This window comes from Acanthochromis polyacanthus, chromosome 8, assembly GCF_021347895.1.
Source record: "Acanthochromis polyacanthus isolate Apoly-LR-REF ecotype Palm Island chromosome 8, KAUST_Apoly_ChrSc, whole genome shotgun sequence".
NCBI lineage: Eukaryota > Metazoa > Chordata > Actinopteri > Pomacentridae > Acanthochromis > Acanthochromis polyacanthus.
Genome location: NC_067120.1, coordinates 9037608 through 9062249, shown reverse-complemented (window position 1 = coordinate 9062249; position 24642 = coordinate 9037608). Strand labels below are relative to the sequence as shown.

The window sequence follows — 24642 nt, the reverse complement described above, 5'->3', positions numbered from 1 at the left end:
AAAATTGGAAGCTGCTGACCTCTGACTTTACTGCGATAACTATTGGTGTGTGTGCTAATCACACGTTCAGTGATACTAGTAACAATAATCACATTAAGCCTCTTTTTAAGCCTATTTTTGTGTACAAAACAGCATCAAATAGGATACAAAACATTAAAATACACAGTTATAAATGCTTTTACTTGCATTTTCTATTTGTTCGATATCCATTCCAAATCCTGACCCAGTTTTGAATCTTTATCTGGCTATTATCTCGCTGATTATTATTATTATCTATCTCAGCTATCACCTAAATCAACTGTCATCAGATAACAAATGACAAACATATTAATCAGACATTAAAAGCTTTTCAAGATATCTGCACACTGTAGGTTCAATGAAAGGCGCTTTGTATGAATAGTAGCCACTGCATGACCAGTGAGCCATCTTTCACAATCCTTCTCACACTCATACACACAGTTTCCCCCCTCAGGATCATCATTTATTAACGAGTCTGATCTCTCTCTGAGACACACCATCACAGCTGTACATCCCACTGCCCTTTCACTGCCTCATCCCCAGAGTGCACGTGTGTGTGTGAGTGTGTGTGCGCTTGTGCGTGCAGATGCAGGGAAGGGGGAGATGTCAGTGAACAGACATTGTAGTGCTACCACAGTGTATGTTTGTGCATGCTGCTAAGTGTGTGTGTGTTGAAGAGTATACGATGTGAGTGTAGTTAAAGAAGAGAGGTGAGCTGTGGGATGCAGTAGTGATTTCCAGACACATGCCTGTTTCGTCACTGGAGCATGACTGTGTAAGAAACATGTAGAGGACAGCAGCGGTATTTTTTCATAAATACTGGAGAAGCCCAGAACTTCAGGAGGCATTTACAGAACAGATCTGTTTTTCTAATAATGACAATAGTCCCAAAACACAGGAAATACATACACACCCATACAGACAAAAATGAAATAAAAATATATAGCATACTAAAAGATAAACTTCCATGCAAAAATGTCAGGTTAGTAAAAGCATGCTTTTATGCTTTTCCCCTTTTCAATTCCACAATTTATCATTGCCAAGGGAAAAAAACTGTACACAACTTCCTAGACATACTAACTTGTGGGGAAGAATTGAAAAATGTACAATATAAGAATGCTGTAACTGTCTTATTGACGCAAGAGACCCAAGAAAAATGGCCAAAATCAATGCAGCAAAAGCCAGGATTTATTTTCTAATCCCTTGTAAGAGTCAAAAGTCCCTGCAAAATCCCACATTAGGTTTCAAGAGTGTCCTTTTTAAGACCCTTTCCAGTAAAAAAAACAAAACAAACAAACACATTTTTACCTTGCTAGCATCCATCCATATGGCGTTCTTTACATGCTACAAGACATATCATGAGCAAAAGTAGAAGGCAATGACGTGGCTGAGCATTTTTATCTGGAAGCTGCAGTGTGCTGATCTCAAAAGCAGGGATTCAGGCTGTGACTTTTATTTAGCAAACCTAAGACGTCAATTCTGCTAACTTGAGGGGTGGCACTTTCCATATCATTATTCTTCTTTAAAATCGATTTCTAGTTTGAACATGCATGGCTGAAATATTCCAATCTTACAACTTTCCACTGTGTAGTGCAGTGGTTTTACAGTGTTTGAGCAGATTCTTAGGTGAGATGGTGTGCTCCAGCTGCAGTAAAGTGAGGAGGGGCAGGTGGAGAGAGAGGCAGAGATGTCATAGAGCCGCATATTCTAAAGGCAGCAACTGTGTAGAGTTACATGTAAGACATTCTGAGGCAGAAAGGTATTATTTGAAGGGGAAAACAAACATCTAAATATTTAACTTTGATATATAGTGATGATTTTTTTAAGTATTTAATCAAAGACTGGAGATGGACTTTTAACTTGGCAGGTATGAACATGTGAATGAATCCCTAATGCTGCTGTGAAAAAAGGGAAACATTATTATCATCTGTTTAACTGTTTGCAGTTTCCAGATGACACTGAGATCTTATTATGGTGATATAGGAAAGCTATAGAAACATGAGACTGCAAAAAATGATACTTGCTCTCAACAAAAATGTTTGGCGACTTTTTGAGCTCAAATTCTTTTTGGTAGCAGGCTTTTGTTTTTTTCATTCATTTGCCAGCTAGCCCCTTCTTCTTCAGAGGGACTTGGAGGGCGGGAGACGCTCCCAGCTGACACTAAGTGGAGGCCGGGGTCACGATGAGAAAGGTCGCGAGTCAGTCACAGGGCTTTCACAGGGAAACAGATCACCAGTCACACTCACATTCACACCCGCGGACAACTGGGAGTCACCAGTTAACCTTCATGCCTTTGGACCGTGGGAGGAGAGTGTAGCACCTGGAGGAAACCCACACAGGCAGGAGGAGAACATCGAAGCTCCACGTATTTCATGGAGGTATTTGTTTATCACATTTCATTTGGTTGTTGCGTGCATAAGACAAGGTGTTGATTTTGAGTTGCCTACCTGCTCTGTTAGTGTGTTAGACGCCCCTTGACTCTGCTGAGATGAGATCCCATGTTTTCATTGCCTTGTCTTCAGTGTTGAAGACACGAGACCAGAAAGAGAGAGAGAATAGCATGAAAGAAGGAAAGCCAGAACTGATTATAATAAGTCTGTGATGTTAATTTCATTGTATGTGCTGTAAAAGACAGCTTACACTGACTTAAATAAATCATTAAGAGGAATTCAGCACCATGGACAGCTACATAAAAAGCTGTTATATGTTGACCGTGGAAACACCTGTAGGGCCCGAAAACGTATTTATAGAAAGATTTTTTATTGGTGACCTCTAAAAATGATGATTAGTGTAAAATAGGCACAAAAACACCACCGGTTATTCACTGTCATTGTCAGTGCTTTTGTGTTTTTTGCACTCATAACTGTTTGCAAAAAACAGTTTTGCTCACAGTTGTGGTGGCACATGTCTTTGTGAATGAAAGCAGGAAACATTCATAGTGGAAAACAGAATTTTTTAGTGTACAACCACAAATGATTAATTATCAAATATACAAAAACATACATTATTATTGGCTAGTTATACTTCTGTATAGATTGTATTTACTGAGGCCACTTTGTATAGAATTCCAAACAGTCCATGAATGACTGAATGACTGGATTAATCAAACCAATAACTGGGACTGTATCATTTTCTACAAACAAAAGAAACAAATATTCCATTTTAATCATTTGACACACATAGTACCATCAAAGCTAAAGTTAAAGTTATACTGAACAGTACCATAGGAAACCCAAAATGTGAAATTATTATTGTTACAGTGATGCCATCTTCTTGCCAGATCTTCTGTACAAGACATACACAAACCCTGATAGCCTTTGGTAAAATACCAGTATCCCAAAATCCAGCTGTTTCAAAAGGCTGTGCTGTAGCTGCAGCAAAACCTAAACTTATCAAATAAAATGTGTACAGCACTCATCTGTCATTACGCCATCCAATCTTTTGAAATATCAAAGAATTATCCCATTCATATTAAGGTTTCTATGGAAAGGTTTTGTCCTTTATGGAGCCTGGTAGCTGTGGACAGCCAGAATTTATGTCAGCTGTTATGGATTTCAGTTGTGACAAAATGTCCACAGAACTTCAAAAACTGCTCTTGGAGCAAAATCTCCTTATTTTTTTCTCTGCTTTCTATCCATATGCTCGGTAGTTACTGTACTTCCAGACTCTCATATTCTCACCAATATATGGTTTAAACACATTTCCATCTCTGCCGTCATGCACAATTCTGTCAAGCTTTTGAGCAGGTGTGTGCAGAAAGGAGGTCACGCTGCAGGTGGTGTGTCAGAAATTTCTGGATATTTTAACAATTTGAGATTTTTTTTCCAACGTAAAGGTCATGATTAGAATGAGCTGGTAAGAGCTGAGACTGTGCCCTATGAAGGATAAAATGACAAAGTTTTTACGGGTGCTTTGGAGGCTTGTAGAGATTGAGTGTTTGATAATCAGATAGTGTCACTGTAATGGTTCAGTCCAGGGGGAAACAGATGACTGGTTCCTAATCCAGTTAGCGCTGTATGATTTATCAAATAAGAACAATACATCAAATTATTGAATCAACTCATCATCATTTCACAGGAAACCATCCACCTGTGATATTCAATGATCAGCTTCAAACTCAAAATCTCTGTTCCAACGCACACACACCCTCCACTGTGCTGTTGATGCTAATGATGAGGTGCTCCACTGCATGCAGTATACAGAATCCAGTGATTGGTGCTTTGTGGCAGCTACAAGGCCATTTCTACACATGTACATACAGACACAGACACAGACACAGACACACACACAGACACACACACACACACACACACACACACACACACACACACACACACACACACACACACACACACACACACACACACACACACACACACAGTGTATTCCTATCCTTGTGGAGACCTACCATTGACTCCCATTCATATCTAACCCCTAACTCTTACCCTAACCCTAACCTTAACCCAGACCAAAACAATACCTAACCCTAAAGAAACGTTTTTGCACTTTTACTTTTTTCAGTAACAACAACATGGCCAAGAAAACACTGTTTCCCCTCATGGGGACCCAAATGAGGTCCTCACAAATGACATTTCTGTCCCCAAAACCACACACGGATGCACAATCACAGGGTCATGTAAGCACATTTACCAGCACAAAAATGCTGAAACTCAAGGCCAAATCCATTCACCATCAGAAATTGTCCTGTGACTTGCACACAGGTTCTTATTCTCCTTGATGCATGCATACACACACACACAAGCACACACACATATATATAAGTATGTAAACACATCTTTAAGCTTTAACAAGGCCACCAAATATCCACCCACACTTGCGAGCCTCTCCTACACCATGTTTGACCCTCCACTGCACGCAGACACATACTGAGACTCTCACTGACGTACAGTTTGTACATATTCACACACCATGTAGAAATTTGATTTAATTATGCAACAAGTTACAGCAACAAGTTGTGCTGAGACATATGAAATCTGCATATAAACCACAAACACGTTGCATTGTATCAGAAAAACATACAATTCAATATAGATTTTAGTTTTAGTTTTCAATTTCAAAATCTCAAAATAAAGAAACATAAGCATCTGGTGCTACTCTGTAAAAAAACAAGTAATTGCCACTTTAAACACACTAATGCACACACACATGTTGACCCCACCCCTAAAAAAAGGAAAAATGGGAAAATTAAGATAAGATAATCCTTTATTACTCCCCGTGTCCATGGAAATTTCCCATGTTACAGCAGCACACAACATACAGTATGAGCAGCAATAAACAACAATATAATTATAAACATAATAATATTCACAGTAAGTTCAAGAGTGTAGGATGGAAAAAGTGTGCCATGTTCATTAAATCCTATAATTTTATTAACGTCTCACAATAACATAATATCCATTTTATTATTATTGTTATTATTATTTGCATGACTCCTATGGGCTCAAGCTTCTCAGACATCTAGCGGTGCAGACGCTGCCCACCTCTCCTTTGAGTAAATGTTTGTTCTTTCACTCTTCTCTAACAGAGCACATGAAGAATAGAGTAATTTAAAATTCTCACTATTCTTAATCTAGTCAGCCTAAATTCTGATGTTAATATTACAATACCAGTTCAGATTTAGACATAGTGTGTAATTATCACAAAGAAAAGTAGCATCAAGATTTTGATACATTTTACATCATTTTTATTTTACCGCAAGTCTGTGTCTCCAGTAGCACAAGAACATGACATCACACTTGTCTGCTGCATATTTCAGTAACATTTGACCTTTTGATTGAGGAAAACATAAACAAGGTGCATCAACACCAACTCAAAGTTATTCACTGACTGACCACATCAGTGCATACCTCATCATGGGTGGTGTTGCGTAGGAAATATTGTCTGAACACCATCTGAAGTGTTCATAAAATGCACGTCAGTGTGCTCTCCAAGAGGAAATAAACTACACATTACACAACTGCACAAAAATGTGAGCATAACTAAAAGTATTGCTTCAAAAAATAAAGAAAATAACAGGTAAGATCACTCTAAGCTCACTCTTGAGGATGAAAAAGATACACCTGCTCTACAGGAATATCGCTCTTGGGTCGTATTTTTTTGGCTGGTTTTCAGAATTCAGACGTGTTATTTCTAGTTGGGGTGCATGACAACACCATGGGGAGGAACCACATGTGGGGGATATGAAGGAATATCTTCATTAAGTAAGTCCAACTTCTGTCACACCTTTAAGATCGTCAGTGAAAAATAGAACATTTGCTGAGCCTCAGTATATGTGTAAAGTCACATTGTTCCTTCTGTACCTTCAGCAAAGCTCCATGCGCCTCTCCTCTGGCGCAAGGTGTGGAGCGGTGGTTTAAAGGTAAACGGAAACTAACAACCCTCATAAACAGTGAGCAAATCAGATTATCTCATCCACCTGTATGCCTGTTTCCAGAGACGCACCACCCGCCCATCTTTCCCCGGGAAGCCTAAAGCCGAGGGACATGCCTCAGTGCGGTCTGTCTGAACCCAAATAACTTCTCCACGCAGCGTAAAATACGCAACTGCAGATACTCTTTGTTTCACCTTCTGTATCTTTATCGTGCATCTGCTGCAGAGATTAGCTACCGGGGCTTTTTTTCTCTCTCTCTATCACAGTCCGAGATCACTAGCTGTATCTGATTAAAAGAAGTACACGAGAACCACGTTTATGCAGTACAACTGGGTGTTTAAATCCTGCGCAAAGTTCAAAGCAAATTGCTCCCCACCGTACGATTGGCTGACGCGCGCTTGAACGCTCCCGGACTGTCAATTTTTCACTGCACTCTGTCGCCCTAACCTGTAATCTAAGACTACAACACAATTGCCCACCGGTAAGGAATATGTTATATTTGACCTACCTTGACGACTTCGATCCTTCAAAGGTTGCGCACAAATCTTAAGCTGCTGGAAGTTTGACTTAGTCTACTCCTGATCCCTCGGAGGAGTCGCACTGAGAGAGAGGATGGGCGCCACTGCGCTGCGCGCCAGCTCTGTGGATGTGCGTGTGTGTGTGTGTGTGTGTGTGTGTGTGTGAGCGCGCATGCACGAGAGAGAGAGAGAGAGAGAGAGAGTAAGTGAGTGAGATAGAGGGAGGGAGAAAGAGAGAGAGATGGGGAGGGAAACAACAGACGTGGAGAGCTGTAGCCCCTTGCCAAAGGATGCTTCAGTCTCCTAGCAACAACAATCGATCTGGCAAGGAGACATTTTTATTGGATAAAAAGAAAACTTAGCCATTCACCCCCCTTAGCACATGTTTACCACTCAGAACAACAACTCCAGCTTCACTGAGTGAAGACAGAGAGTGAAAAGATAGAGAGGGGGAGACATAGGTGCTCCCAGATGAATGCTGTACATATGAGGCGCAGGGTGATGAGCAGAACCCATCTATTTGTCTGTGCTTGCAGCCTGATTCCAAACATATGGGTGGTGGTAAAGAAATTCACACCCTGTTTTTATTTCATGCAAGCTCCATTAATGTTTAAACACATTATTACACTCTGTGATGTCAGTGGCAAAGACAAACCAGGAAAGAGCACTAAACATGCTGTCCATGCTTCATCTCATTCAGGCATATTTGAAGAACATGGCAGTAGCTGCATTCAGTGGAAGAGATGTAGGACATCCACCCTTTGAGCTGTTCCTAGAACTACTTATATAGATTACACTAATGTGATGCAGGATATTGTTTTTTTTAAGTTAGGTGTTTGTCTCTCTTTCCTCTATTTTCTGATTGGAAGAACAGAAAAAAGTGTCCTTCAGTGGTGTGTTTGTGTGTGTTTTTGCATGTGGAAGTCTGTGTTCAACATGAACACGTGCATCTGTGCATCTTTACTTGTTTGTATGATTATGCACATGGAGTCATTAGAATGCAAGTATGCTAGTGTGGAGCTCCTATTGAACAGAAAATCCTCTTCACGCATGATTGAGTCACAGAGCGTCCTCTGTCTCTGCTCGACACAAACGCACACACAAAATGCACACTACACTGCACACACGCACTCAGACTGGAGGCCTGATTTCTGCATTGTAAAGTTAGTCAAGTGCATAGAGATACACCGTCTGAGGGCTTGCTCAGAGCAGTGTTCTGATTGCAGCTAAAGGCCACAGCATGTTGTTTCGCCTGCGTCACATGCAGATGCATTATGACGGGAAGTTTCTGGCTGCATCGGATGTTGTCCATGTATGTGCTGCATGACGCCATATGGCGGGTAATCTTCGGGTGTGCGGAGATTGATTAGTTGACTGAAGAAGTACGGGTAAGAGCATCCACTTCACACCTCTGTGACACACACACATGCATGGGAAAGAGGTGGGAAATATGCACCACACACACACACACACACACACACACACACACACACCCACACACACACACACACACACACACACACACACACACACACACACACACACACACACACACACTAGTGGCCAGTGTCAGTCACGGCTTTCCTCAGACTTCATCCCTCATCCCTGCCGTTCCAGCTAGGACATGCTGGCTACTCTAATAAAGGCCTCATTGTCTGCATGGCCTGCATATATGCAAAAAGCCCAGAAAGCCAGCTTTGTCCCATAAGGGTCGCTCAGCGAGAGAGCTTTGAGACCAGCCTTTCCACACAGACAGCACAGCCGAAAAGAGAGAAAGGAAAAAGGGGAAAATAGAAAGGAAGCAAGTGACATAGAAAGAAAGAAAGAAAGAAAGAAAGAAAGAAAGAAAGAAAGAAAGAAAGAAAGAATAACTGGACAAGAGAGATGTCAGCATGATAGATTGCAAATATGGACATCGTGAACCTCCCTATATGAAGCTACCTACACTCGGCAGACAAGGACCACGTTTGAAGTGATCTATTTGGACTCGGCTGGGGAGATGTCCATGATGCTGGCGGCTTGTTTCAGTGCAGTGCAGTGCCCTGTGTGTGTGTGTGTGTGTGTGTGTGTGTGCACATGTGTGTGCGCATGTGTGTGCGTGTGTGTGTGGAGGAATGTGACGTTTCGCCTCATCATGGTGAACTGCTCCAGCTAATGCAGCAGGAAGTGGGTCCGCTGGGATTATGTTTCTTTCGTCTTTGATTCCCCACAGATTGTTTGTGTCCCCGAGCTAATAGAATTAGCCATGCTTCATTTCCCATGGTCTTCTGTCCTGTCTTGGCCTCGTGATGGATGGAGCTTCACACAGAGGAGTGAGTGTGCTTAGAAGTGTGCCCAGTGTTGGTCGGACAACGGGTCTAGTTACAACCACAAGCGTTCATTTGCTTTGGTCAATGTGGTCGCTTGTGATGTGGCCAAGTGGACAAAAGTACTTAGAAAAATGTGGAGCTGTGACCTGTTACGACATTAAAGCGGATTTAGGTAATTTCCATTTAGCATGTGATGAAAAAAATAACTACATTTAAATCAAATAGGTAAATGATGGTGTGTGTTTTAGTCTTGGGTCAGACTCAAGGCCACAGTTTGGTAAAAATGGGAAGAAGAGCTCTGATTGAGTTGACTGCATTAAACGTGAGCTAAAATTATTTTCCTTAAATGAGGTTATGTTTTAAGGTGGAAGGAGTCTTCAGATATTTCTGTGGGCACATTCCAGATGGGAGTGCTAAAATCTCAGGGGAGCAGCTTAACCAAGCTCTGAATTTCACTACAATCGGTATAGACTGTTATGGAATTTATGTTTGCAAGTTGCTAATAGTCTGTAGAATTAAAAACTCAGTGAGATGAATCAGGTCTATTTTTTTCCCTGCTGCATGGGCGAAAGATACACATCGTTCTCACATAAGGTCCTGTGTGGAGTCTTCCTTTAACACAGTTATGCAAAGAGAAAAACAGCAGCTGGCAGACAACGTTACCTAAGAAGGGATGCTGTTTGTAACTTATAGTTTGTACAAGAAATTCATTTGATTCCTGCATACACTCAAATGACATTTCCTGCCTTTATAGTATTCATTTCATGTGGTTGTTACCCTCTAATATCTAAAGTTAGTATCACCTTTGACCTTGGTGACCATAAGTACACTTTTGGTTCATAAACACTCACACTTCCATAAACTTTCTTGACTTTCGGGTCATTTCACAAACATCAGCTTAATGTCTTTGTAAAACATGAAATGCTGAAGGCCTGTTTTTAAACCATGTAGATAGTAAACTGGATCACAGTGCTTAGAGCTACTCCATGTATGGACGTGTTACGATCCAACCCCTAGGGGTTGGCTGGACACAACAGAATAACCAGATGTTATTGGTTTAAGGTGAAGGGATTTTTTGCTTAGTGGCAAAAGGAACATAAAAGTGACAATGAACACAAAACTGGTTGGTGTTGCTAAATGAAAGAACAGAATAAAACAAAACGAAGGCTAACAGAGCTTGTAACTGAGCTAAACACAAAGAAAACAACTAAACTCCCTAGCCAAACTTAAATACAGGAGCAACACCCACCACCAGGAACAAAAACTAATACAAAATGCACAAAACGAACTAAGCAAAACTGGTGCCTCTGAATATGTACACATACACATACAAAGGAGCTGGAGGGTGGCCCAATCAGGACGGTCGGGAGGCGGGGAGAACAAGGTTGCAGTGCAGGTCGTTAACTGATGAGTCGTTGTTGGCATGGCTCACAGCTGGGTTTTCCTGGAGAGACTCTGGAAACAGCCACAGCTGAACCCACACTTGCAATTTTCCCCACACAAAGGCCCTAAAAAGACACCACCTCGGGAATCAAACGGCACACCAATACTGGTGGCCGTAACAGACGTTAACATAAAGTAGCATAGTGGTCCTGTAGAACTCCATACCCTGTATATTATTATTGTGAGGTTGAAAAAAATGTCACCTCATTTCAATTCAATTCTGGTTAATATTCCTTCCATTTTAGCTTCTCTTCAATGGCTTCCTGTAAAATCCAGAATTTAAAGTCCTTCTTACCCAGAATCCTTAATGAACCAATCTGAATTATATCTAAAAGACTTCTCGTACCATATTGTCTCAACAAAGCACTTTGCTCAGACTGCAGGCTAGCTTGTGATTCTTAGAATTTCCAAGACCAGAATGAGAGGCCTTCAGCAGTCAGGCTCCTCTGCTGTTGAACAAGCTCCCAGTCTGGGCTTAGGAGGCAGACACAATCTGTATTTTAAAGATTAGGTTTAAAACTTTCCTTTTTAATAGAGTTTAGTTATGTGGCTATATGCCTACGCTACTGGAGGACTTCCAATGATGTACTAAGTGCCTCTCCTCTACTCTCCTTTCTTTCTCTCTCTATACATTTATATGCCACTGTTGCATCCCACTAACGCTGTGTCTTCTCTCTCCCATAGTTTGTGTTTTGTTCTCTCCGTAGGCATCTCTGTGTCTTCAGCCTGTTTCTGATCTGCATTTACTGGCCTCACCAACCTTTACAGTGTTCATTATTCTCTTATATGCTGGTTGTCTGATTTCTATCTGCTATTCTTTTCACTCTCCTGTTTCCCCTCACCCCAAATGGTCATGGCAGATGGAGAGCTGCCCTCACTGAACCTGGTTCTGCTGGAGTTTTCTTCTTACCACTGAAGACCTTGCTTAAAGGGACTATTTGGATTTGTTGGGTTTCTGTTCATAATATTATATTGCGATGTCTTCACCTTACTTTGTGAAGTGTCCTGAGATGACTTATACTGTGAATTGGTGCTATATAGGTAAAACTGTAATGAACTGAATTGTATAATGAGTTTGAAGACTTCGCCAAAGCCTTGGGCTCTGTGTTGTTTTCCTTGAGTTGTATACGGGAATTTTATGGTGTGGCGTGATACACTGTACTACCTGGACAGACCGCTGCTCTCAAGGGTGGGTCAAGTCAAAATAACATCCCAAGTAAGTACCCAAGGTTTCTCATTGCATTACAACAAGTCAACTAATGCAAATCACCTTAATTATTAGTGGTTTTAATGTTGTGGCTGATAGGTGTATACTTACTTGACCTCAGTCTCTTCTGTCCAATAGCCCGGTTCAGCTTATCAGTATAGTCACTAAAAAACAGAGTGCACATCATCATGATTTGAAGCTCCACAAAAGTCTGCCAGCTGGCATTTAAAGACAACGTTTATATTTGGAAATTAAGTATGACGCATATCAAATTTGCCCTAAATATGTTCTAGATGACAAGGTAATAACGTGTGTTTTTCTGTCTGTGTATCATGAGGTTATTGTTGTTTCTTGGCTGTTTATGGCTCCTAACGGGGGGTTGGTCTCTAATTATCCTGGTTACAGAGGCATGGCCAACAGACTGCAGGCCACAAACACTTCACAGGACAAGCACTGACCTGTCTCTTGTTCATCTGCTCACCAGTCACGCACACGAACACGCACACGCACACGCACACGCACACGCACACGCACACGCACACTGTCCAGGTTGCTCTATACAAAAAACTTAATTTGCTGCTATGAAAATAAATGGGCAAATTGTGCTCATAGGATGAAAAAATGTTTTTGTAACGCATTTTCGCTGTTTGTATTTTCTTTTGTCCTCTTTCTGTTTTATGGCTTATTAATTTAGTCTATTTCTTGCAAAAAAAAAAAAAAAACTTTCACCACCAAAAAACCTGGTCAAATTACATTTATAACAATAAAATAAACACACACAACAGCAAAAAAAAGCAAAAAAAAATCTTTTTTGCACTAAAAAGATCCTGTAGTGCGCACATTCAGAAGTTACATTGTTACCTTCATTTTCTTTAAATCCATTGTACATCATATTGGCATTATCATCATCATATTGCCAGATAAAGAGTTAAATAAAATATTGGCATTGGCCCATAATGAACACTGATAGGCAGATAAAGCCGGTCAAGTCAAAACTGACAATGTTGAAACTGTTAAAATAAATATATGTTTAATAAGTAAACTAAAATACACTGAAAAGCGTTGTATTTTTTGGTCATATCTAAAAGCTGCACATCACAATAGCTAATTGGTGTTTCTATGTTACATGTAAATTCCACTACCGGAGAGCCCATTTATTGAAATTATTTTTTTAAATTTTTTTAAATTGCAATAATAATTGTCAATATTGGCAATTGAACAAAACTGGTTGGAAAATATTGACAAATTGGCAAAAAGTCAGTCTTACATCTCTTTTTTGACTTTACAAAATCAAAAATTAGTTTGTGTTCCTCATCATAGGTATGAAGAAGGAAGGTCTTTGAAAAACTATTAAATATTACAAAGCAAAAATGAAAGAAAATCTGTATGAAAAGACTTAACCAAGGAAAAAAATGAATGAAAACAAAATTATTTTTAGAATTTCTTCCTAATCAAATTACATTGAACACATGCTAATGCAGACACACTCCAGGTGTATTTGTGGATATACACGGTTTACATGTACGCACATGCACGCACACGTACGTACACAAACAGACTGTGTATAGTATCTGATTTGGCCTCTCCTCTGAGCTTTCTCACCACGACCACAATTCATTAGTAATTGACCGCAGCAGCCTCACTCATTAAACATTAACAGGCTACTGGTGAATAATTGATTAATGATATGAGGCGATCTGCAGCAGCATTCTGACAATAAGGGTGCATGGATGAGACGAAGGAGCGGCCGAATCAATGAAACGCAAAGCATGGGCCCCGACACCTGAATGCAGATATGCTCACTCACTCACTCACTCACTCACTCACTCACTCACTCACTCACTCACTCACTCACTCACTCACTCACTCACTCACTCTCCAGTTTACTCAAGTACAAAAATATTATATCTGTGCGCACACATAGTACATACAAATTTTAAAGCCGAAATATCGACTTGTACTCTCATTTTGAACTAGATATCAAAGAGCAATGTTGCCACAGTTGTGCTCCTAAAGATTGCTATCAATCTTACTTTCACAGCCAGTGTTGCTTTTTCTGTTGTTTGATGCTGAACTCTAATTTCTTAGAACAAACACTCTGCAGTTTGTCAGTCCCAACAGGTGCTCATGCAGTGTTTTTGAGATTATTGAGGCCTGAATATTGCAGTCTGCAGCATTTCTGTGTGTGTATATCTTTGGGAGAAACTGTGGATATATTACATTTAAAATTGCAAGGTTGCATCCCTCCATAAAATGATAGTGGAGGCTGAACGCACAAGCCGGGACAAGACCTTCAAATTAAAAAGCAAATGATGTTGTCTCTAATTGTCTTCTAGAATTATAATCAGCATTTTTTGATGGCGTCTCTGTTGTTAGAACAATACCATTGTCAGTGCTTTGCAAAGCTGTTAAAAAGTGCAAAATAAGTACATTTTCTGATGTGACACTTCTATGGTTAAGGCTTAGGTGGGTTTAGGCACAAAATGACTTGTTCAGGGATGGTTTAAAGTAACTTAGAGTGAAGATCAGAGAGGTTTTGGCTTAAATTAGGGAATGACTAAGGTTGTGGGAAGAAAACAGGAGGCAAATACTCTCCTTTACATTTCAAAGTCTAAAGTTTTGTTGACTCATCTAATCAAATATGTATACTATGTATTTGTATATTTTAAATTCTCATCAACATGCTGTTACAGATGTTGTCTGCATAATGGGTCCATTTCCTGATCCACTGTTAGGCCTTGTGTGGTGCTACAGACAACATTTGTGAGTAAAATAAAAAGATAAAAAGACTGAAGGATGTAACTAAAAGTTAGAAATCTGGATAAGTCACTACTCTCATGAATGTACCTAAAATTATAGCACTTTTTTTTTTGAAAAATAGACATATTGGTAGGACACAATATATATTAAATATTTGTCCCTTATGTGATTGCTATATGCTTCAGGACAAGTACCGATGTTGTTTAAGAACCAGTTTGGTAAGAACATTTACTGATTCCAGTTAGATTACGCTGTTGATTGTTCTAACTGAATAAAAGCTCTGAAGCATCCTTAATGGTGGAATGCGTATTAAAGGTGGTTAGACAGGGTGTAATTAAGGTTAAGTGTTGTTTAACTGACTAAATGTTCAAAAGTGACAAGGCTGATTTAACATTTTAAATGTACTGATCATGATTTAAGACACAGTGTGAGAAACAGAGATGACTGGTATATGTACCTACAGTATATCTACTCAGCTGAAAAATTAAATCAATGTGAAAGTGGCAAAAACTGCAGTTCCTCAAACAGCCACTAGAGGCGGTCTCCAAACATGAGTCAATACATGTAGATCACCATGTTAAAATGTCCAATTCTACAACAGATATAAACATGTTTATTGTTTAGCTTAATTCTATGAAAATTGTGACATAATTCACCTGTTTACATTATACTGAAGCTTAAATTATGCATAATGGGTTTTGCAACCAGCTCCACCTTTTTGCACATTTTTGCATCAGTTGGGAGTTAGGCAGAGTTTGGCACGACCAAGACAGTGACGGTCAGAGTCATCACACTGAGCTTCAAAACCTAAGAGTGTCTTCCTACACAGTCTGTGATGATTTTCTAGCAACTAGTCGAAAAAGTAATTTGGACAAAATGGCACACACACACAGCTATGATATTATCACCTCAGAGGACGTCACATTACATACATTTCCTGGAGCTTCACCCAAACCTTATTCAAAACACTTTTTGCCTGACCCCAACCCTATTTCTTTCAGTGTGACTCCGTAAACAGCTGATACATGGGCACACAACATCATACAAGTACTGTACATACGCACGCACACGACTTCTGCTGACAACCACAGAGGGAAAATTAGGCTGACAGTGATCCAGCATAAAAAAAATAAGAGCTGGATGTCTCCTTACTAGAGTCAGGCTGAGGGAGCTCAGCTCATCAGAACGAGAATAGAGTGAGATATGTTCACTGTCACTGCTGATGAAAGTCACCAGGACTTGGCAGGGGCCAGTCACAGAGGTGTTCGATGATGAATAGGGGGCAGGTTCACCCCTTTAAATCAACTAATGGTGTGAGTATTTGTGTGCAAGATTTGTGCGTGCATGTCTGTTTGTATCCCTGCACTTGCAAGTGTGTCTTATCTGTCTTGTCTTCTGACGGCAGTTAGGCTGGCAGACCAGTTCATTATTACATGTTTTAATATTTAATTTTAAGATTTCATGAAAAAAATAGAAGAAGAAGAAAAAAAAAAGATGTTTCTGTAATGAGGTGATCCATCCCTGGATATCAAGAGTCATCCAAACCAGGGCAGCTATTGAAATTTCCTCTTGTCTCATCTCATTTGATGCTTTGCTTTACTCAGAGATGCTGCACGTACATTCATATGTATTTATAGCTTATCTCCTTATCAGTATCTAACGTGAGATTTTGTTATCTGCTTGTGCATGTATGCTTTAAATAGCACAGAAATAATTTCAGCCCTGTCCATTAATCTCCCATTTGGTTAATTATCACGGTTGCTAATTACAAACCTCTCGACTGAAGTAGACTTCCTCTGCACGTTCCTGCCCTTATTTTTCCTCTCCATACGCTCGTCTGTCTTTTCTGCGTTGCCATTCAACAATACAGCAATTTACACTGACGGTCAGAAAGCTTTAAACGAGCTGTAAATAGCTATAATGAAATGATTACAAATGTCTGGCAACATGCTGTTGATTCAGACGATCTTCGCCCCTGAGCAGATAGTGGCATAGGATGAATTTTTAGCTCTGCCATTAGAATACCACCCCCTACTTTTTAAGTGGATTCCTTGGTTGGAGTTGGCTACATATCCGCGGCCATTATGCTGCTATTTCTGCCCATGCCAGTCGCTCCAGGATGGCTGCTCTGAGAGGAGGGCTTTGAAGAGCTGTCCAGGTGAGAGCTTGGCAAAGGCAGAGCTTTTCTGCTCTTTCACAACACAGAGTGCCCTTCAGGGACTCAAATTGCCCTGCAGTGTTATGGATAATACTCCAATCCACACTAAAATCACACAAAATACACACACATACACAAGAATTCCATTTAGAGCCTCCGAAGCATGCCCACAAAGCATATGTGCACACCTCTTTCAGATACACATACAAACACACGTACACACACTCGGTTTCTTCACATATTAAAATAGCAAGTTGGACTAAACAGAAAAGAGGAAGACAAGTGCTCTGGAATGAAACTTTCCCTTGGTACCATTTCAAGCAGTGAAAAAAAACACCTAAAACAAAAACAAACTTAAGTGCTCTAATAGTTTATTTTTCTCTCTGGACTTGCCTTCGTCTCTCAGTCCACCTCTTTTTGATTCTCCTCATCCTCCTTTAATTTCACCTCCCCCTTTCTAATCAGCAAAAACATTACCAGACTAGAGACCATATGAGACCATATGTGCCTGTGTGTGTATGTGTAATTATGTGTGTCCAATTACGTGTGCTGCTCTATTCAAAGGCACTGCGAAGAGGCAGCATTGGTGTAGCGAACCTAGAGTCTGTGGTGGTGAAAAGTGAGCTCTTCTCTTGACACATCCTCAGAGGGGCCCCCAGAATGCAATAAATGTTTATTCCAAGAGGTGCTGCTCTCCACTCTCTCTTTCTGAATGCCTCAAAGGACAGATTGTGTGTGTGGACTGATGTTACCTCACAGGCCAAAGCAGTGTTTTTTTTTGCCCCTAGTGTCTCTCTGTCTGTGAGAGGAGAGGAGCTTCACCATTGGGTAGGATCCAACTGGACCTCTTTTTTTAAACTTCGCTTTTACAGCAGGTTCATGGAGTCTTTCTGGGAATCATTGTGTCTCTACAACACATCCCAAGCTGTTTTCAGACAGAATGTAATCACTGTACCCTTGTTCTACAAAAACCTTTGGTGGTTTGTGCGCCTCAAAACCTTGAAAGCCACCATATGAATTGTTGCTACCTATCTAAATGTTGGGTGCTACATAAGAAATGCATCACTGAATGTTCTTCTTGGTTGCAAATTTTAAATGTAGTATGGTACCATGCTATTTAAGCTCTTATAAGCTACTCTGATGTCCTCAAAATCTAGTCAAGAGTAGCTTTATCTAATATCTGTGTGCCAATCCAAAGGTATCCCAAAAGACGGGCCCATTCGTAAGCCACAATTACAGGCACATACACAATGTTACACCCAAACAAGCATGAAAACATTCGCGCAACCGCTGTCGAACGAAAAACATGTAAATACAAATACAAACCAAATCTTTCAAGTGACACACATATAAACACGCACATGCAGGCATTCACATCCTGTATGCACACAAACAAACATGCAGATTGCCTCCACAAGTGGTGGACCAACACGGGTAATAAATCATTTCCTGCTCGCACAATCTCACAGATGACAAACTACATATAGCTCAGACTGTATTTGTTCATGAAAGTCTATGTGTGCTCTTGGGTACACACGCTTGGCTCATGACTGAGATTTTTTTTTCATCTCCGGTGTGTGTGTGCATGTGGGGTGAAGGATATGTGTGGACTGCGGCATAAAGCCTTGGGGGTACAATTTCAAATCGCAGCCTGAAGGTGGCCTCATCACTTATCGGGTTAAATAAGCCAGTTACTGTGGTGCACCAGGTGAGCCAATATGAATGGGTGCTAGCAAGAGTTATTAGCTGCCAGGCATTGATATTAGGCCTAAATGTTGATTGTAGGGTTAAGACTGGACTGCTGACCAAAGCAATGACTGTTATTTACTTCTAAGAGTCAATTTTAATATTCATATGGAAAAAAAAACACTCTAATTTGTCGTGAAATAACAGACATTCTCTCAGTTTTTATGTATCTGTGTGCCAAAATCTGTTATGTTTCTGGCTGCAGGAAGAAGTGAATCATTATTGGAAGGTTGACGTTCAAGGGCTTCCTGAGACTAACACAGCCCACAAAATCTTTGCAGAAATGCAGCGCAGCCAAATTAGGAGAGAGAAATTTCCCTCTGAGAAAGGACAAATACAGAAAATGTCAATCAGCAAAGCACTTGTGATGTCAGTCATTCTTTTAAAATACTCTTTTCCTCCAGGTTTCCAAATTCTGATATTCCCATATTGCTTAATATTATCATGTGCATCTATATACTAAAGGTATATTATGCAGGGATTATAAGTTACGGTTTGTAAACATAACCTTCAAACTTAGCCACTCTTCCCTGGCTCAAATAAGTGCATGACTCCTGTCCCTGACCACAGTTGCCAGAATATACTCAACCCAGATCATCACCTGCAGCATCACATAAGGCAGCTACTCAAGAGCAGCACCTGACTACCTGAACACCAGCTCATTACAGTGAATAACTTACAGGCTTGCAGGCCTGTAACTGAATGCACAAATGTGCAGGCAGGCATCCAAGAGTTCAGTCTGTGAGTATCGACGTGTAAGCTTGCAGCCGTGAATTTAGAGTTACAAACATAAATGTACAAGTTTACAAAACTACCCCAAGCACCCAGTCTCCAGTAATCAATTTACTACATTGGGTTCTTGTTTGGTAACTGACATGACTTGTATGTTGGACAGAAAGTGATTCAAAGTCTAAATTCAGCACTACAGACATCAAGGGTTACTTTTTTAAAACTAAACATTATTTGTATTGGTTAATAGTAGCTTAATGGGTACTTAAACTGCTTGTCTATGAAATGTTGCATTAACTGTAATGGAAAAGCAGATCGCTAAGCTACAATACAACACTGCATCACTCTTCATCTTTGGTGGATGAAATCCAACCCACATTTGCTCTCATTTTGGAATCAGATTTGTTAACTTGGTGTTGCATCTGGCACTATTTGTGCTTTTTCTGCTCCGTGTCCGCCATTTTCAGAGCTGCTTACGATCTTGTTTGTCACCTTTAATAAAATCCTACTTTGGCTGCACACTGAGGGCTGCACACTAACTGCCCAAAGGTTGAAGCCCTGAAACACAGAAAAATAAAATGAAAACTAAAAAGTACGAGCAGAAGACAGGGTGTCTGCAGATAAATATACCACCACTCTTCTAGTAGGTCATAAATGGAAGGTTACTTTTGCATACATACTACACATTTTTAGGAAAATCATAAATATTTTTTTAAATTCTATTATCTGTAAAGTTCTGCTATCTGTAATTAAAATGAATACCAATTCCTCAGGACAAATCAAAATAACAAGCCTCATGTCGTTTTACGTAGTTAAAATTATTTTGAAAGGAGATTTCTTCTACCTTCTTCTTCTTTCTATCTGTCTTCCTCTAACTTCTGCAGTTAAAGTAGAAAGAGCATGATTTGTGGTTAAAGCTGAGCTGGGGCATGAATCTGTTTTGCATGCTAGCATGCAGTCTGTAGGAGCAGATCTGAAGCCAGCTTCATGTCTAAATTGGAGCACTCAGTGGCAACACATTGTAAATGAGTCTTAATGAGTTTCCCAGCCTTTATTTTCTGCACTGGTAGACAGCCCTATGGCAGCACTGAGATGTCAGCCGCTCCTGCTGGGGCTAATATCCTCTAACCATCATGATGACACCGCCACCAGTCACTCACATACACACAGGACACAGGTAATTGCATGCTCTAGGCATATATATAGATGAAGCACAACATTAAAACCATCTGCCTAATATCGCGCAGGTCATCCTCACGCTGCCTAGACAGCTCTGACCCATCGAGGCATAGACTCCACAAGACCTCTGAAAACATCCTGCAGTATCAGGCAGCAAGGCGTTAGCAGCAGATCCTTTAAATCCTTGAAGTTTCAGACTCTGTGGATCACACTCGTTTTTCCTCCACATCCGTCAGATGCTCAGACGGATTGAGATCTGGGGGATTTAGAGGCCAAGTCAACACCTTGAACCCTTTGTCATGCTCCTCAAACCATCCCTGTACAATTTCTGCAGTGTGGCAGTAAACATTACCCTGCTGAAAGAAGCTGCTGCCATCAGGGAATACTGTTCACATGACGAGATGTATTTGATTTGCAACAATTTAGACATTGTTGGTGGTTACACAGCATCATCCAGATGAATGTGAGGAACCAAGGTTTCCCAAAAGAACAATTCTCAGGGCATCAGAATGCTTCTGCTGGCTCAGCCTTCACCTAGTATTGCACACTGCTGCCGTCTCTTCTCCAGGTAAATGCACCTGGATGTTCACATGATATAAAAGAAAGCACAACTTCTTAGATCATGCCAGCATTTTTCATTGCAGTTTTGACAGCTGCCTGCACATTGTTGGTGCAGCGTTCTATATGGGTGACTCTTACCAGTCTGCAGCTGTGCAACCATATGCATATGCTCTTACACCATTCTATCATAGCCATCATTAACAATTTTCTACATATATACATACATCTAAATAGAGTACTTGCATCTAAGTGTGTGTCTGTGCATGTAAGACACCTTGTTCTTTTCACTGTAAGTTCTCTCTCAGAACATCTACTTACAGGGCAACATGGATTAAATCTAAACAGTCTAAATAAGTGCCATTCTGCAGCAAAGTATATGATCTTGCATATGTGTGTGTTTCTACGTCTTCACATGTCCTTTTCAAAGATCTGTGTCTCTCATTTGAAGCACAAATTTGTGTCATTTTCAACTCATTAATTAGAGTGCATTTTAAAACAGCACAATCTATCGCAGATTGAGATCGATGCATGTTTAAGTGGAACATCCTTTTTAGTATGTAAGCTGTGTATGTGTGCGTGAATGCAGCAGTAATCATCTCATGACTCATCTGAATACTAAATCTCTCTCTGGGACTTCCATGAAAAAAGCACTTCAAATCCTCATGTATGCGGCTAAACTCTAAAACAAAAAAATCATGCTTGTTTTTGCATTTTTATCAAACTGCTGGCAGCATCTGCCACCAAGACTAAGAGATCTGTTAGCTGAATATGTGGGACAGCATACATTAATCATAACGATATTGAGTGGAGTGACAGATACTCATATCAGCATTTACATAAACAAGTGGAACAGGGTATGAATCCAAATGGTGTACCATAAAGTATGGATGATGTCAGACAAGAATGTACCACAAACGCTGGAGAGCATGAAGTAGATGACAGGCAGTCGAAGGAGCAGCGGTGGCATAGAAAAAGCTTGATAACAGAGCACAACAGACATCTTGTCCTCTACAGGTCAGTCTGATGACTGTCATTGCTCGCATCTAAAGAAGCTCATCTTCTTATGTTTGTTAGGAGCACACACAAAAAAGAGAGGGCTTTCCCATTTGTGGATTTAGCATGTCTATATTTAAAGGGCAAGAGATGAGCTGTGAATAGAGCGCTATTGTAAAATGTTCGAGGGATGTCTGCCAGTCTAATAAGGCTGCTATGGCTGTGATGAATACAACAACTATACGCACTGTAATCTGAGGCTGTTGCGTCACCTCTTACTGCTAATCTTCTTATGGTGAAAAAAGCAAGCACAAGGATGCTGCTTAGCTGGGCAAAGATGAAACAAATGTGTAAAGATCCATTCTCCTTGAGAATCTGTGATTTTATTTTCTTTAATCTGCATGTTTGTTGATTTATGTCAGTTTTTTCTCTCCTACTGTCTGTCAACTGTGTAGCTGTTTAGCCACACTAACAGCATGACGACTTTGGTGAATCCTTCAGTCTGAGTCTTTGGTTTATCTGAAATATTTCAGCAACTAGAGATTAGTTTGCAGCGAGTTTGATATAAGTGCAAAGGGTCTTCAGATAATGTATTCAAATGAATATACTCACCACAATGAGGTAGACATTTGTGGATTGAAATGAGATATGTTGATAGCTGTCAGGTGCAGGAAATGCTGCCCCAGAGATTCATGTTGCACACAAGATGACTTGCAATAACTTTGGTAATCTCTCATCTCCATTTAGAGGCATCAGGGCCAATGGTAAGTGGTTTACACTTACTGATTTCCAACTTACTGGTATTCAAAGTGCCTTATGATGTTTCCAGTTCACTCTTTCATACACACAAATTGCAACAGAGTTGCCATGCAAAGTACTCTGCCTGCCATAATGAGCAACTTTAGGTTCAGTCTTGTAATTAGTTCACAATTTTCTTTACCAACTGAGCCACCGCGGGCCTGAAGGCAAACTTTTAAATTTGTCTAACAGTTAGTTTATGTCCAAATCCAAGCAAGACCAATTCATCCTGAGCCTCTGGTGTATCTGTTTCCTGCTAATTACCAAATCTTAGCATGCATGCTAAACTACAATGGTAAATATGATAAATATGCTTCCTACTGAACATCAGTGTGTTAGCATTGAAATTGTGAGCATGCTTTGAGCCTCAGCTTAGCCACTTTTATTTACTTGGCTGCAGCTGCTTATTTTTGTTTATACAATGTATGTGAAAGAGGATAATGCGTGTTTGTGACCCGTATTCAAATATTTCTATTTCTAATCAATAGCTCCCACGAGGCTGTTATTCCTTATCTGTTTTTGTAACATTAGCAAATCCCTCAGGAGAATGTTCACCATTATGCTATTAGAGAATTTCTCAATGTGCCGTAGGCCACTCATCTGTGTGTGTGTGTATGTGTGCATGTGTTTCTTTATAATTTGTGGGGAAACCAGCAGTGCAGGATGGATGTGCTACACAGCGCATCAATGTTTATAAGTGCAGAGGCAAAGATGCAGCTTGAAGGTGTAAACAACTGATAAATCCTAAACTATCAGAGTATCAATACATAAAATGTCTTACCTTGTTTTCTCCAGTCCTCCAGGTATTATTATGTATTCATTATACAGTAAATACACACACCACACACACACACCTACACACACACACACATACATATTTGCTATATGCACAGCCTTGACAGTTTGAACAGTTTGGAGCTGAATTTTTCAGGTGACTTGAATCTTGTCGGCCTTGAATGGATATATTTTATATGCTTGCAGAAAAGCATCACCTTTTCCTTCCCTCCCTCTCCTCCCCGTCTCTCCTTCACCTCTTCCCGCCTCTGCCCCAGCTCTCATTCTTCACTCCCACCTTCTTCCTCCTCCTCGCTGAGTACAGGGCAGGGTAGCAGAACTGTCTCGTCTTTGAGACGTGAGGAGTTTGATCTTCAGAAAGTGGAATCTAGATAGCATGTCTTGCTGCTTGCTGTGCTTGAGGGATCTGTATGTGTGTGCATGCGTGCGTGTGAGTGTGCATATACGCCCACATGTGTGTCTACCTTACATTCCAGAAGAAGATAAAAGCCCTAACCCCAGCATTGCTCAGTTGTGCTAAGTAAAGCAACAGGAATAGTTTACACTCTCAGCTGCAGAGCCCCGACTTTGACTTCATAAATTCTCACAAAATATAATCATGAGTCATATTTATCATATGTCATCAGCTCATTACATACCCATACATGCACATCTACCTTCCTTTGCTGCATCACTTTGTTTTTTTCAGATTTATTCAAGTAGAAGCATGAAATCCATATCTATACATATATAAAGAATATAAAGAGAGAGGAAGATAGATGTTACATCATCCTGCATCACAGTTAAACCCAATAAAAGGTTTTGTCCCACAAATGACAAAGAAATGACAAATGATGCATTACTGAACATGCAAATTACTGTAAAATTCCATTAAACATTCATATGAATTTTACTCAGTGATTCCAGCAAATATTTCTATTCTTCCTCTTGAAAGAGAACATCTTTCATGCTGTGGTTCTTTTAGCAAACAGAAAAGCTTATTAAACCAAACATTACAAGTGTCCTGCACACATCTCTGAGCTTTTTTATTCTGAGGG

The 24642-nt window shown here is 40.2% G+C and overlaps 1 protein-coding gene across 2 annotated transcripts in view; it reads right to left on the bottom strand.

Annotated features, from left to right (window-relative positions):
* The window catches only part of grm3 (glutamate receptor, metabotropic 3), a 41513-nt gene extending 34442 nt beyond the window's left edge, over window positions 1–7071 (bottom strand). For both annotated transcript variants that reach the window (XM_022191961.2, XM_022191962.2), the window contains exons 1-2: window positions 6918–7071; window positions 2466–2534 (exon numbers count right to left, since the gene is read on the bottom strand). The gene's annotated coding sequence lies outside the window, so the exon portion shown is untranslated. The remainder of the gene's footprint in view (window positions 1–2465; window positions 2535–6917) is intronic.
* Between the last annotated feature and the right edge of the window lie 17571 nt (window positions 7072–24642).